The following is a 16,480-nucleotide window of genomic DNA, read 5'->3' as shown; positions in this document are numbered from 1 at the left end:
ATTCATGAAACTACCACCTGAACACCAGAACCTCTGCTACAGCTGTTGCAGATGAAAACTCAGCACTTTTATGACTAGTGCTTGCCAGAAGGGGCTTGTGGCCTTGTTGGTTTTACTTTTTTAAATCCAAAGTCTCAGAGGGTGTGTTTCCTTGGCTGAAGCTAGTCATGGGCAAGGGATGTTTGAAATGGAGGTGTCTCCATTTTCAGTGTCTTCTTTCAGTGTCTTCCATTTTATCATCGCTCAGACTTTTTGCCCTTAGAGTTTGAGCACAGGATTTAATAAACATTTAATGATATGCTCAGAGGAGCCTGGTAGATAATACCACTTCAACGTCTTACCAAGTTGCAGTGCTCTGAATGGGTTCCCTTAAATTCATGTGTTGGAAACATAATCTTTAATGTAACAGTGTTGGTGGCTGGGGCAGAATGAGGACTCTGCCCTCATGAAAGGATTAATGCTGCTATAAAAAAAGCCTGCAGGAGTGGCTTTGCTCTCTTCTGCTCTTTTGCCCTGTGAAGATGCAGCAAGAAGACCCTCACCAGATGCCAGTGCCTTGATCTTGGACTTCCCACCCTCCAGAGCTGTGAGAAAATGAATTTCTTTCCTTTATAGTAAACAGTTGATTCAGATGAGCAAAGCCCTCTGTACCTCTAGACTTCTCCCAATGGTCACCTGTCAGCTCCTCAGAATAAATATTTTTCAGTGGAATTGGTTGACTTCTGATCTATGCGCCTGTCAGAATCTGATTCATATTTCTCTGACAAAACCCCTATTTATATAAATTAATCAACTTAAGTCTATTTTTAGAGGAAGCAGAATTAAAGATATTGCCATAAATTTCTCATCTTTGAAAATTAGGATTAGGTCTAGAGGAAAGTGCATCTTGGAATCAAGCTCTAATTTTCTTTCTAATCATCTCCCCATTTGTTTTTTCTTGTTCTTCTTCTTATTTAACAACGTGATAAGTATCTTTACCATATTTTCTGTTTTTTCTCCTGTCTCTTTCTCCCTTCCTTTCCTACTCACTTTAGTTTTGTCCTTCCCATTTCCTTGCTTTTTTTTTTTTTCCCATTCTTTCTTTCCTAGCAGTCCTTCTTGGGGTAAAGGTACAGGGGGGAGGATTGTCTTTTAGATCAGTAATTTTTCAGATGGGGCGATTTTGACTCCCAGAGGATATCTGGCGATATTTGGAGACATTTGTGGTTATCACAACAAGGGAGTGGGGATGCTGCTGGGGACCCCCTGTAGAGAATACTGGGTTGAGGCCAGTGATGGTTCAGAACTTTCTACAATGCACAAGACACCTCCCCTCAACAAAAATTATCCAGTCCTAAATATTGAGTGTCAGGGTTGAGAAATCATGCTTTAAATGATGCTGATTTTATCTTATAAAGAACATAGAAAGTAGTAATTCCTAAGAAACTGAGATGTGTTATGTATGTTTAAGATATATTTCTTTCCTTAAAATTTCAGGTCTGGGAATCTGGGAAATTAGGTTGAGAGTATACACCCTAGTAGCTTCCTATCGAGACAAAAACAAGAGGAGGCAGAGTGAGAACAGTGCAGAGGGTCCCTTATGGTAGGGTGACCAGTTTCTCCTGGTTTGCCTGGGGCTTTCTGGGTGTTAGCACTGGAAGTGAACATATAGTAAGCAGAGCTCAGGAGCGGTGAGAGACCTCATGATGTCCTGCTCCTCTCCTCTCTTCATACCCAGGGTTAGATTGACAGCTGGCCCTTCGATTTAACTCTTCATATACCACAGTGAGTACAAGGTTTATATATGTAGACTTGCCTCTTTTGGCAGCAATGATTACAGTTTCAAATAACAGACAGAAGAACCTGTTAAAGCTGTATATATATATATGTGGAAAATGTGAAAGACAAAGCTTTCTTTTATTTTTTCAAAATGTATACATGGTAGCTATGTGCTAGGAAAAGTAGATGTGAATAAAATTATGGTAGAAATTTTCATCTAGGCATTTTACAGGGTAGGTGAGGTTACATAGTCTCTGGGTTACTGTGACAGTTGTGACAGATAGGTTTAAAGGATTAAAGATCAAATTAGTGAAGAGAGCAAGGAAGTCTATAAATGTCTGGTCTTATTGTAATTGAGATGGTTAACCATAAAGCAATGAAGGGAAACCCATAGAAAACATTTAGTTCACAAGTGGAAAGAATAGTTAAAACTTACATCTGTGTAGGCAAGGAAATTAGGATGATAGATATTTTTAGTACCAGTTCTAATAATTCTATTTAATTGAAACCAAAAGCCTAGATGCCATCACACATGAGATGTGATATTAGTGGTCCAATTTATCTGGGTCACTTGACCATGAGCAGACAGTGGAAGAGGGAAAATTGACATCTACAATTTATTTCCTCCCTGGATTACAAAGCAGAAGAACTACTAGCCAGGTTGTAACCTAACTAAATTGGTCAGTAAAACCAATCACAGTTTTATGGAGTCTACTCTAAAGCCAGGAAAGATAAACTATAACTCAGCAGAAAATTTACCAACATGCCAGAGTTAAATAAGAAAAAGAAGTTGCATGATTCTTACTGGCAACAGCTAACCTTAATAAAAGTGGATGTGGCGGTTGAGATGCGCAGGCCACTGGGCTAGATATTACCAGGAGCCCTTGGGCAGTTTCCACACAGGGCTAGGATGGGGAGCAGCTGCAGGACTGGGCCCCACATTCCTCTGGTCCTTGGCCTTTTCAGGACCTTAACAGCATTACCCAGGCAATGGAAACTTGAGTCCAGTTAATTCAATTGAGTCCAAGGTCTTGGACACCAGAGATGCGCTGATTCTATCAACCTTCCTTCAGTTTTTAGCCTCTGTATTTTTCCTGGGTGTCCACCCATTTTCCAAATGGGGATCCCTCCTGCCCATTTTTTACACAGTGTTTCTGGCACCTCAGCCTCTTCTCACAGCACTCCTTCCCCCTTCTGGCCCTAACCAAGACCTTTCTTTCATAGGTCAGAAGACATGATCTATGTCTCATCTGACGACATTGTTTATCTGTATCCCTCTAAATGAGTCTATAGTTCTCCCCCTCTGTATCTCTTCTCACTCTCAATAGCTTCTTTGATACCATTTCTCTTCATTCCCAAAACGTTCTCCCTGCTTTGAAGATCACACCAGGCCTTATATATTCCTCTCCAGGCCCTGTTGCCATTAGCTCCATGGGGACTTTTCTTGTCTCCAATTTCTGTCATCACCTGAGTAAATTCTTTTGTCATATAGACAGTATATTTAGCACCGTATTTCCAAGTCCTTGATCTCAATACCAACGGCCTTCATCTCTAAGCCACCTCAACCGTTCTCATCTACAGCAACACGTTGCCATCATGGGACTGTTCCTACCTGAAATCTCAAGCTCGACAGCCCTTTTCTAGGAGGGCGCCTCCCATGTGTTCCGCCATCTCTATCACCCCAACAGTGCCTGCATCTCATGCTTCTCGATTACTGCTTTCTGACTTCCTTCCGCACCAGCTTAAATTGCTGCTGTTCAACATAATTTCTCTCTCATTAATACCATCATATATCTCTACTGCTTATGTTTTTGACATGCATCATCTACACACTTCTAATGCCACAGCCAGTCTGTTGAATACTGTTGGAGAAAGTCACAAACTGCATATTTGTGACTGTACAAATTCATAACTTCTAATATCCTTTGGGCCTCAAGATCCCTTGCCACTTATCTTCCTTTCCTTTTTGGTGAGTGCTTCTATTTCCCTTAACGGCTTTGTGTTCTCTGTGACGCCTGTCCCAATTTCTCTTGGTGAATGGACCATCCCATTTAGCTACCTTAAAGCATGTACAGAACATAATGGCATTTACTTGCAAATAAATAGCCTTAGTTTCTACTTATGAGAAATTAGAGATTATTAATCAGGAACTTCTTAGTTTCTTGTCTCCTTGTCTACAGACTTATTTACATCTGTATCATTCTCTGGACCCACCGGAGGCGTTATACTCCCTGCTCTGTTCCTCCTGTCTCACTTGGAGCCTTGCTCTCTCAACGGTCTACTTCTTTCTACTGTTTTCAGCTTTCTCTCTTTCTTTCCTTATCTTAACATGTGATCAAGTTCCTCCATTTTGGCAAAATCAGAACAAAACCTTGCTTTTATTCTATAGTGCTTTCAAATATTTAGACAGTCTCTCTTTTCCCTACCATAGCTCATTCTTTTCAACATCCTGTTTACTAAACCCCGCTGCAACCTGGCCTCAGCCACTGACACACCGTTCTCACTAAGATCATTGTGGGAATAGCCTGTGCTTGCCTTATGTCAGCTTTTCTGCAGTACCTGACACTTGGGAACCCACTCCTATTTTTAAGGCTCCCACATTCCCTTCTTTACATCAGCAGTGTGATGAGATGAACTGAAGAGGCCAAGAAGTGGCCCACATCTGTGCCTTGCACATGCCATTCACTCCCCCGGAATGTTTTCCTCACCATTGCCCTCTGCCTTTTCTGCCTAGACGAATTTTCATTTATTCTTCAAATTCTGGCTTAGATGTCACCTCCTTTTGGCAGACTGAATTTCTCTGTATGAACCTCTTGTTACTAAGATAGCCTGCTTAACTGAAGATCTCTTTCTTCATGTTGGACTTTCAAAACAGTCTCTTAGTTATAAAGACACTTATTTTAAACCAGAAACAGAAAAAATAGAGGAAATCTCAGATTTTTTTTTTATTGCTTTTAAGGAAAACATTACATATATTTTTCTATTTGTATGCACTGGCAGTGTCAACATAGTCTGGCTGGTCATTTCTCTCTCTAGCTGTTCTATCTTTATCTTTTCCCCCAGTTTTAATGCAATTTTGATTGGCATTGACTGTCTAATTAGCATTTACTTCTAGCATCGAAGCTGGACTGACATAAAAATATTTACAATGTTTAAAACACAAAATGAATTAAAAATTTTTTTTCAGTCTGAGGTATAAGAAGGCAATTGGTTCATTCCTTAACAAATAGAATGATTTTAACAATGAGAACACACGGACACAGGGAGGGAAACATCACACACTGATGTCTGTTGGGAAATAGGGGAGGGACAGTGAGGGGTGGGGAGTTGGGGAGAGATAGCATGGGGAGAAATGCCAGATATAGGTGAAGGGGAGGAAGGCAGCAAATCACGCTGCCATGTGTATACCTATGCAACAGTCTTGCATGTTCTTCACATGTAACCAAAAACCTAAAATACAATTAAAAAAAAAAGAATGATTTTTAAAATACGTGATTTTCCTTGTAGCCTGATATATGCCTTTGCTTTGTAGGAGAATTACAGGATGTGGGTTTAGAAGAATATTGTCTTTTTGAAGGTCAAAAATTAACTCAAATATGAATTAATATTCAACACCACTGAATGACATTTCATCAAACACTTTATGTTTGGTTTTAATTTGTAATTTTTCAGAAAACAGTATTAGCTAAGTCGATGAACTGTGATGACACCAAAGTCTTGTCTACAGTGGAAAAGATCTCCTTTGCTAGGGCTCTGGACTGACTCATGTCTTTTCTGTTGCTTATATGTTAATGGCACTGGTGTCACTGATACTTCTGTGCCCCAACACCACGAAGATTAATGGCAAAAATGATTCTGGCCAATATGGATCTTAGATGTTGCCTGTCTAGACACAGTCAGGATTACTGGAAACCTGTCTCTCTTTTTTTTTTTTTTGTATTTCATAGATACTTTATCCTTTTGCAGTTAAACCGTAGTCTCTAAGGGGACAGACAAATCTTTCCAGCTTTGATATTTCACAGGGATGATGGGTTTTGTTTCATGTTGTTATAGTTAGCTACACTTTCCTCCCTATATCCTCATGAGTTAGTGGAACAGGTTTATCCAGTGGCTTTGAAGGATACCCTGAGCATCTTGCATGTTATCATGCATACTAGGTATAATGTTTTTGAAACAGCTCCTTTTTATGCTTTTTTATTAGGTATTTTGTACATTGTCATGAGTACTAGGTATAACACTTTTGAAAATGCTCCTTTTTTTGCTCTTTCATCATATGTCTTCATCCATACACTACATCACCGTTATGGTTGGGGCAGGATATGTAATTTGAATGCAACCTATGAATGGAGGAAGGTAGGACATGGGGATGTTCTATCCCAACTGGAAGAGTGGAGAGAAAGCCCACTGCTCCTGGATCTGAGGAAATATAGGTAGAATGAGTGGGTCAGAGGCAGAGTGGAGAAGTCAGCATGTTCTGAAGGGGCCCTTTGCAGTGAGGAACACTCAGGATTGGCTATGGGATGATGCTGTGTGGACCCAAAGCTTCTCCTTTCTCCTCTCTGTGCTTAAGCCTTTCTCTATACCCAAACACCATTTTGAAGTAGGAGGAAAACTGAAATACTGAGTCTTTAAATCAAATAAGATGACTGAATCACCTATAGCGATTGTTTACAATGGTCCTTCTGAGTTTACTAGATTGGACCAAAATGAACCACTCTTAACTCTTCTGCCCAAGTGTTATGGGCTTGGGAAGATGATTAGTCAAACACAGCAACAAATAAGTGATATTTTTCTTTGTACAAATGAGTATATTTTGAATGTATGTGGCACTCTGTTATACACAGAGAAGGAGACATACCTCTCTCTCCTAAAAACATCGGGTCCATGGTCATAAATGTGGGTTAAAGCTATGAGTCAGGAAAGCCTTGCCCCAAGATAACATTGGCTAACAAAGCCTGAAAATGGAAAACAGCCCTATGTTCACTAAGGGTGGGGAAAGTGCCTGGTGGAGGCCAGGCCCCTGAATGGCCTTTCTCTGGGTATTGACTCTGGCTGGGGAGGGTATGGGAGCTTCTCTAGCCATTTCCCTGTCGGGCTGTAGAGCACGTTGTGGTTGACTCCCCACCTCCATCCCACACCAGATGGTTATTACAGCCCATTAATTTTCAGTCTTATTGTACTATAATCTTGTAGTATTTTTAGTCTTATTGCCAGTAATTGGTTGAGAAATGGATAAACTTCCACTTATTTGAGCCAATGAAATGAAAAAATCTTCCTGGGGCCTTCTTGGAAAGATGTTCTGGCCTCCAGAGAGAGAAGTGACAGATTAGCCTAATGATCTGGATGGCGAAGCGGAGAGATGATAAAATAGGATCTCAAATGGCAGGATTGAGCTATGGAATAACTGACCAAGGAGCCTGCCTTACCTCTAGACTCCCCCTAGGATGAACTAATCTATTTATTTATAGTTTGAGTCACTTGTAGGTGAGATTGAGTTATTTGTGGTGCCAAGTAAGCTGACTAGCACATAGGTCATTGATATTTTTCTCCATAGTAATTATGCAGAGACACAAAGTACTTTGATTACTGCTTTGAAGCCAAGTATATATTCCACAGTACATTTTCTAAAAATCCGTTTGTAATGCTTCCAAGTAGATAATAAATTTATTGGTACGGGAGTTCTGGACATCTGATTCTGTTCCTGGTTCTTCTAGTAACTAGATGGGCAAATATTGATTTCTCTAGATTTCCCTTTCCTTGGTAATGGAATAAAGTCCTTAGACATGAATGTCATTGGTTCTTAAATCTTAGTATACATTTGAAAAAAGGGGTTGGAAGAGTGCTTAAAATGCAGTTTTTTGGGGCCCTCTTTAAAGAGTCTGACTAAATTTTAACAAGTACAGTTCTAGAGATAATTCTAGTACAAAGTAGTCAAAGAACAACAGTGGGGAACTCTGAACTGGAGACACAGTTAAGATCTTTGCAAGTTAGTTTGGGGCCTTATTTGTCTTAAACATCAACAATTCTTACCTTTACCATTGCTGTACTTTATTCTTCTCAGTTGTGAAAAAAACATGGATTTTAACAATGAGATTTTATTGGGATGAATGACCAAATGTAGGGGGTTATAGAATCATGAAGCAGGAAAGAACCATAAGAGGTCAACACAGTTCGCTTCCTTGCTTCTGGGACAGACTCCATCAAAAGTATACAGACAAATTGGTGTCTGCCTCTATTCAGAGGGCTCAAGAAAGTGATGCCACATCTACCTGGAGTTGTGGGTCATGTAAACTCTTTTTAAGCAGATAGGTCTGGGAATCATATTGTCTGATAATCATATATTCTCATTTGATAATTTTCATATTAGCCTTGTATGGGTATCTGATTATCAAATAATTGAAAAATAAAACACATTTGAAACTAATATTGTCCTGAGTATAATTTAGTCATTGGTGATTCAAAGGGAATTCTTCACCTTATTAGGAATAATGCTTGAACTGGCAAAATAAGGAGGGCTGGTTAAATTGAAATTCACAGTTGATAGAATGCTAACTAATGGAAGTCCTTCCTTTTAGCTGGTTTAAAGTCTTCCTCCTGCAATTTAAGCTGGTTTTCTCTTACTTAATCCTCTGTGGAGTAGGAATAAACTCTGATTACCATCCCCTCCTTAATAATCCTTTGTTCTTTTGAAGAGTTATTAACTTCCACTTCAGACTTCTCTTTTTAAGCCTAAAAAATTTCACTCCTCGTAACCTTTCCTCATATGTTTCATTTTTCAAACATTAATAATTTTCATTATGTATCCCTGGACTCGCTCCAAATTTTCCATGTCTTTAAGCAATGATGTTGTAAATAGTACTAAAATAATAGCTCCAGTGGTTTCAGGGTGCAGTTTCTACGCTCTTCTTTTGTATAGAGAGATAGTAGAGTGGGATAGCACATGGACTCTGGCATCAGGCTGCCTGGGTTTAAATCCCAATTCTGCCACTTTTGCATGTTATTTAATCCCTGGGCTTCAGTTTCCTCATCTGTGAAGTGTGTATAATAATAGTACTTTGCTTCCTAGAGTTTTAAAGAGGATTAAACAAGCGAAGTTGCATGAATAACTCACAGCAGTGCCTGGTACAGAGCTATTATCATGGAGGAAAAGTCATGGAAAAAATGCAGAAAGAATATTAGCTTTCTAAAATAGCTAGTTTTATTCATATGGAAGGCAAGTCATATATAAATGGTTTAAAGATCACCAGCTATGGAACAAGAACTTTCATGTTTGGAGTGAAAACTTTAAATGTTGCCTAACCGATGGCTCTCAGAACAGGGGCAAGACACCTGGAGTCCAGGCTCTTCTCTGTTACTTGTTAGCTATGTAATTTAAGGGGGTTCCCTTAAATGTTTTGAGACTTAGTGAATGCATCCATGAAATATGAATAACAACAATTCATTCTCCTAAATTACATGAAGTTTTCAGTTTCTTTTGGGTATCTAATATGTAGGTTTCTGATACTAAGTTTTGATTAACAGTTGATGGGAGGTTTGGAGAACGAAGCCACAAATCATGTGAAGTAACAATCTACTGAAAAAGAGAAGGGGGAAAGATGAAAATAAAGGAATCTCCTTTCTAAATATAAAAATCCAGTAGTAGGGCTTGGATCCAGGTTGGTTTTAAAAGCATGATTTTCATCTTATTTGGAGAAAATATGGTGCAGTGGTTTTAGAGTATAGGCACTGGCATTGAGTTAAATTTAGATTTATGCTTATGGAAAACTTATCTAAGTAAATGAGATTACTTATCTTCCTTGGGCCTCAACTACCTTATCTTTAAAATGGGGATATTTCTGCCTACTTTGCAGGGCTGATTTAAGAATATAAACAAGATAATATGTATGAAGCACTTAGTAGCATGACAGTGCATTCTAAATGCTGAACAAATAGTCCTTTGTACGATAATTCTGGTTTTATTTTTTTGAGGGGCGGTACTAGAATTTAAAATAATTAACTCTTCTTGGTCTTTCTGAACACATCCCTGTCTGAATGTTATGTCTGGGGTACACCAATGAATACCTTGGGTTTGGGGCAGTGTAAGTTCAAGCTATTAAGTATGAGCAGATTGTGGGATGGCAATGTCTCCTTTCCAAATTTGAGCACATTTGCTTAGACAAAGTACTGGCAGGGTTGAGGGGCAGGCCCGGAGGAGAACTGAGGACTGGGAGGCAAAACTTGAAGCCACATATGATAATGCAAACCACATTTCCTGGCTCCACCACTTAGTTCTTTCCCTTGGGAAATTTTTACTGGTATTTTGCCTTACTGCGAGTCTTTGCACTTCCTGTTATGAACTGGTTAAGAAGATAATTATAATGTGGTTATGGGAAATGGTAATGAAATATACCTCACTACACAGCAAGAGAGATTAAGACCTCTGCCATTTGGGAGGACAGTAAAAGCAAGTTATTATTTTTTAAATAACATTTATTACTTATTAAATTATAAAGTAATTCCGTCTTATTTTAGACATTTTTGAAAAACACAGAAACAGAAGGACTATTAAAATGACAAATCTTCCCAGCACTCAGTAATAATTACTGTTCATATTTTGTCATTTTTCTTTTCTCAATCTCTTTCTGTGATTTCATATGTATTTATGCATATATTATATATACAATGTATAATGTTGAAATATTTTATATAGTATTAAACAGAATCTGTATAAATATTTTCACATATAAATATGTGTATGCATACATAATTTTCACCCTGCTTTTAATAGCATTGTGCGGTAAACATTTCCTCATATAATTACATGTTTTCAGAAAGTACATATTTCATTTTATGTTTGTAATATGATTTATGTAGCTAGATTGACATTTACATTATTTATAATATGATGTTATGAATGAGGCTGCAATAAGCATTCTTTCACAAAAATTGCTATGAATATCTGTGATTATTTCTTTGGGATAAATTTATTAAAGTTCCATACATGTTGCCAAGGTAACTTCTGGAAAGATGGTAGCATGTTACAGTGTACCAGCAATGTGTGAGAGTTCTTACTTTACTTCATTATCATCAGATTAACAATTGTGTTTTTGAATCTTTGTTAGTTTGCTACATTAAAAAATAGTTTATCATTGTTTTTGGAAGGTGTATGTGTGTACCTGTGTTGTTTTTTTGTTTTAAGTAGGTGAATTTGAAAGGATTTTTGGTCTTTTGTATGTCTTTAATTTTTTAATTGCTATTAATGTCCTATGACCATAAATGAGATGTTTTTACTTATTTTCTTATTAAAGTTTATATATATACACTTGCATATGAGTGTTTGTGTGTATATGTCCATTTAAGATACATTGCCTGTCATACGTATTACAAATGTTTTCCTGTAGTTTGTTATTTGCGTTTGCATCTTGTTGATGATATTATTTTGATTTGACTTTTTCAAATTTATTATGTTGAACTCTTATCAATACTTTTCTTGGGGTCTTTAATGCTTATAAATTCCTGAGTCAATGTATTACTTTATTTTATAAAATGATCAATTTTTATGGCTTATTTTTATTTGTAAAATAAAAACCTTTGATCCATCTAGAATTTATTTGGGTGTAGTATATATGATATTGTGCAAATTAATCATCTTTTCTTTTTGCATAAATCTAAAGATTTTCTTCTCCTTTTTGGTAAGAAACAAAGATTTCCCTAAGCTGAGCAAAGACTACACAAGCAAAGCAATTTGTCTCTTGTTGGCTGCAGGCCATCTGAGGTGGGATAGAAAGGGTAAGTGACTGGTCTCTGGCTCTGAGGGAGTTTTAAACCATGGGCCAATGCTGCTATAACAGGGTTGGTCTGCTTCTGTATTAAGAGAGAGGCATTTAGACGCTTATGCTCTCAAGGTTCCTAGTAAAGTCATAGAGGCAACAATCTTCTGTTGATTGAATTTTAACTTAATTTAATTTCCTTGGCAATCACAGATGGTGTCATCCAGCAGCTAGAGGCTAAAAAGGGGCACTCTACAAACTGAATGAAAACATGGTGACTTATAATGAGAGACACAAGCAAATGAAAGCAAAAGTGTGACTGTCAACAGTCAGTTGCAGCGTGGATTCTCAGGGTAGCAAAGGCCCGAACTGCTCACCAAGTGCTTTGTGCAAATTTGAATGGCAACTGCAATGTCATCTAAAATGACTGTTCTCAGGGTTAGAATCTACTAGAGTGGGTTCCAAAACACTAAACAAAAATGATGAAGGAAAAGTATTAGAGTGTTCTTAAATGAGTAGAATCAATATAGTTAAAATGATATTTGACGAGAAACAGACAAATATTTAACTCAGAGTGGAATTGTATCTCATTCCAAAGCAAAAGGGGAGAAACATCTGGCTTTGTTGATTGTGCATTGGTGTTATAATTTAAACATATTTATTACACAGTATTTCCACATTAGATGTTTGATAATTTATGTTGCCCAAAATTATGAGGCTGTCTGTTTTAAATGAAATGATAAGGGTAGGTGATTAGAATCTCGTATGGGGAGAAGGCACTCATGCCACTGACAGAGTCTCGGGGGAGGGGTTCTGAATCATCTTAGGACCTCTGTCTCCAGATATGTTATGCATTCACCCAGTGAACAGCCATTTCCTGTAATCAGTAAAAGCTTGCTGATGAAGATGGAATCAAGAAGTTTCTGTCTGTGTTGCTTCTAATCCTCCCACACAACGGATGGATCAGGGAAGAAGCTATGTTCCCCGTACTGGAAAACGAACCTGAGCTCTCATCCCAACTGCAGTGGTCACCTTTATTGCAGGCAGTGGAAGCTCAGGCCTGGGCTATTTTCTGATGCCACTGATATGATGATACTTTCTTTCTATCAGTCTTTGCTGGAGATTTGGATGTTTCAAGCCATATTCAATGGGATATGAACTCACCATTGTTCATTTTTTCCAATTTTGGAGAATAAATGGTATGCTTTCACAAAAATTTGTTAAAAAGCAACCCCGATAAGCAAGTGGATCTAAAGGTGGCTGTCAAATATCCCTTTTTAAAATAGAAAACCTGCACTTTGAAATGCTCAAATTGTACTATTTTCTATAACCTTGTAACAGGTCAGGTGCCACAGCTTGATGAACGAGATAGAATCGCACAATGGGATCAAAGGGACAGCCAGCCCAGTTTATTTCCAGAGGAAAAGCTTACCAGGACACAAAGGAGGAAAAAAGACTCGGCTTGAAACCAATTCATCCCTGAAGTACAAATGTAAGAGAAAAGACATCACCAGGAGCAGTTACATCTATGGCAGTCGTAGCTCTGTCAGCCAGGCCTGCTCACGTGGAAGTAAATTATTTGATGAGCCGGGGAAATATAAGCAGTTTGTGCGGATTAAAAGGAAATCTTCCCTCAAACTATATCTTTAAAATTATCTGGATAATTCAGGTGAAAGCAGCCTTTCTCCCTTGTGAATTATTTAAGTAATTGATTACATCCATCTGCTCCTCGTCAGAGAATTCAAGGGCCAAATGCTTTTTCGGCGTCTCCTTTTCTATCCTTCCCTTTCATGTGACTTACTACTGTCTGAATCAGGAGTTTCTGTGAATAATCACCCACCAGCTGTCACCGGTTCTCTTTTCACCTGTTCTCTTTGCAAATCTGCGCAATCCAAACCTGCTCGGGTAACATTCCCCAACTGGCTGAGAGTACATAAGTGGTTCTTCAGCTCTGAGATGATCCTATCATTGGCCACTTTAAAACTTGTGATTAGTCTGCTTTTTGGGCGTGTGAAATTTAATTGGTGGTTTCAGATAAACTTTTATTCACCAAAGAGAGCTTATTATAGAGCTGCTTGTCATGACGTGGAAATTCAGGAATCTTTTTGGTGAGTCTCTATGTGGTAAACTCATATGTTTTCAAGATGCTAACTCCAGGTTCCCCAAAGCTGGGTTTTTTTTTTTTTTTTTTTTTTTTTTTCCTGCTGGCTTTGGTTCTATTCCATGTGACTGTGGAGTGCCTCAAACTCAAGACAGTAAATGGAAAAGGGACAGGATCGGCTCCTGGGAATGGCCTGGTACCTGACAAGGTACCTGGATCCGCTGAGTGCTAAAAACCCATTGCCGCTCTGTGAGCCCACATCTCGGATGAATGATCTATGAATGATCTCCAGCTGGATACATAGGTGGACGCAGGGTTAAAGAGGAAGTATTTGTTTTAGCATTTTAGCCAAAATTCCTAAGTAAGCTCTGTTATGTGTAAGCTTGAAACCCAAATCCCTGGTTTCAGGTGCCCCCTCTGATAATTATGAGTTTCATAACCTTGACCTTGGATAAATCATGTAAGTTCTCTGAGCCATAGGTTTTCCATCTGTAAAATGGGGATAATGGTTTCTGCCAGGCCTCTCTGGGTTGTCATGAAATTTGAATGAGAAACTGAAAGCAGTTAGTGAGCTCTAAGCAAGCTGTAAAAGGGGTGCATGGTTTAGAATAATAATGTGTATTGAGCACTTACTATGTGTGAGGCATTGGTCTACCTTACATATAGTCACTTAGCTGTCATCAAACTCCATGAGATGGATACTGCTATTGTTTGCTCCATCTTTCATAATGGGGAAACTAAGGCAGAGTGGTTAATTAACTTGTCTAAGGTGGCCCAGCAGAGAAGCAGCTTGGCTTGGGAGTCTGAGCTCTTAATTTCTCTATGCAGATAGCACCTTCTACATCAGCTTTCTAGGAGCAGTGTATATTCATAAGTGGATGAGGGTCCTGGAGAAGTGTCAGTTTAGACCTTGTTTTGGCTAAATTGGCTAAATGACTAATAACAGTAAAGGCCTTCTCCAGCTTGGCATACCTAAAGCTTCAATCATGTAGAACCACAAGGCATGGTAGCTGCTGCCAGGATCGGTATAGCCATCTGAGTGCCCCCTCCACCTCCCTCCCAGCTTCTTCCCCACTTTTCTAGCTCTGCCAGGAAACTATGGTGCAACACTGGCCCTGGGCTGCACTGGAGGAGGAGAGCACAAACTAGGAACCCTGTGGGGTTGTCCTTGAATTAGTCTTTCTTCCTGATTTTCAGGACTCAGCCATGAATACTACTCCCTGGGGGAGTGGGGACCAGCACATTGTCCTGTACTCCGCATGGAGTTCATAGCCACTTCCTTTTGTCTTCAAGAATCCTATAGTGATTCTTCCCCATTAAATACATGCATTAAATGCATGCCAGTCAATTAGGAGCTTATTGGCTCAAATCCATGAGGACCAATGATTGACTCCTTGGTCCATCTTTCTCAGCAGGAACAGACAAATCATCAGGAATTTGAACAAGTGTCTCTTTTTTTTTTCAAAAAAAATTTTTTTTAATTGTACTTTAGGTTCTGGGGTACATGTGCAGATCATGTAGGATTGTTGCATAGGTACACACATGGCAATGTGGCTTGCTGCCTCCATCCCCCAGTCACCTATGTCTGGCATTTCTCCCCATGTTATCCCTCCCTGACCTCCCCACCTCCCCCCAGTCCCTCCCTTGGCCCCCCCAACAGACCCCGGTGTGGGATGCTCCCCTCCCTGTGTCCATGTGTTCTCATTGTTCAACACCTGCCTATGAGTGAGAACATGCGGTGCTTGATTGTCTGTTCTTGTATCAGTTTGCTGAGAATGATGGTTTTCAGATTCATCCATGTCCCTACAAAGGACACAAACTCATTGTTTTTATAACTGCATAGTATTCCATGGTGCATATGTGCCACATTTTCCTTGTCCAGTCTATCTTTGATGGGCAATTGGGTTGGTTCCAGGTCTTTGCTATTGTAAACAGTGCTGCAATGAACATACATGTGCATGTGTCTTTATAATAGAATGATTTATAATCCTTTGAGTATATGCGCAGTAATGGGATTGCTGGGTCAAATGGTGTTTCTATTTCCAGGTCCTTCAGGAATCGTCACACTGTCTTCCACAATTGTTGAACTAATTTACACTCCCACCAACAGTGTAAAAGTGCTCCTATTTCTTCACATCCTCTCCAGCATCTGTTGTCTCCAGATTTTTTAATGATTGCCATTCTAACTGGCTTGAGATGGTATCTCAATATGGTTTTGATTTGCATTTCTCTAATGACCAGTGATGATGAGTATTTTTTCATATGTTTGTTGCCTTCATATATGTCTTCTTTTGTAAAGTGTCTGTTCATATCCTTTGCCCACTTTTGAATGGGTTTGTTTCTTTCTTGTAAATCTATTTTAGTTCTTTGTAAATTCTGGATATTAGCCCTTTGTCAGATGTGTAGATTGCAAAAAATTTTACCTATTTTGTTGGTTGCCAGTTCATTCTAATGACTGTTTCTTTTGCTGTCCAGAAGCTCTGGAGTTAAATTAGATCTCACTTGTCTATTTTGGCTTTTGTTCCCAATGCTTAGTGTTTTAGTCATGAAGTCCTTGCCTATGCCTATGTCCTGAATGGTTTTGCGTAGGTTTTCTTCTAGGATTTTTATGGTGTTAGGTCTTACGTTTACATCTTTAATCCATCTGGAATTAATTTTAGTTTAAGGTGTCAGGACAGGGTCTAGTTTCTGTTTTCTGCACATGGGTAGCCAGTTTCCCCAACACCATTTATTAAACAGGGAATCCTTTCCCCATTGCTTGTTTTTGTCAGGTTTGTCAAAGATCAGATGGTTGTAGATGTGAGGTGTTGCCTCCGAGGCCTCTGTTCTGTTCCATTGGTCTATATCTCTGTTTTGGTACCAGTACTATGCT

General features: G+C 38.9%; 1 long non-coding RNA gene across 1 annotated transcript; it reads left to right on the top strand.

The window, feature by feature from the left end:
* Positions 1-492: 492 nt before the first annotated feature.
* On the top strand, positions 493-13,307 carry LOC116564219. The gene is made up of 3 exons (XR_004274800.1): positions 493-586; positions 1,718-1,764; positions 12,849-13,307. It is a non-coding gene; the product is annotated as an uncharacterized LOC116564219 (long non-coding RNA).
* The last annotated feature ends 3,173 nt before the right edge of the window (positions 13,308-16,480 follow it).

This window comes from Sapajus apella, unplaced genomic scaffold, assembly GCF_009761245.1.
Source record: "Sapajus apella isolate SASKATOON/1434 unplaced genomic scaffold, GSC_monkey_1.0 scaffold37, whole genome shotgun sequence".
Taxonomy (NCBI): Eukaryota; Metazoa; Chordata; class Mammalia; order Primates; family Cebidae; genus Sapajus; species Sapajus apella.
The sequence above is the reverse complement of the archived record's forward strand: the minus strand, read 5'-3'. Positions and strand labels throughout refer to the sequence as shown.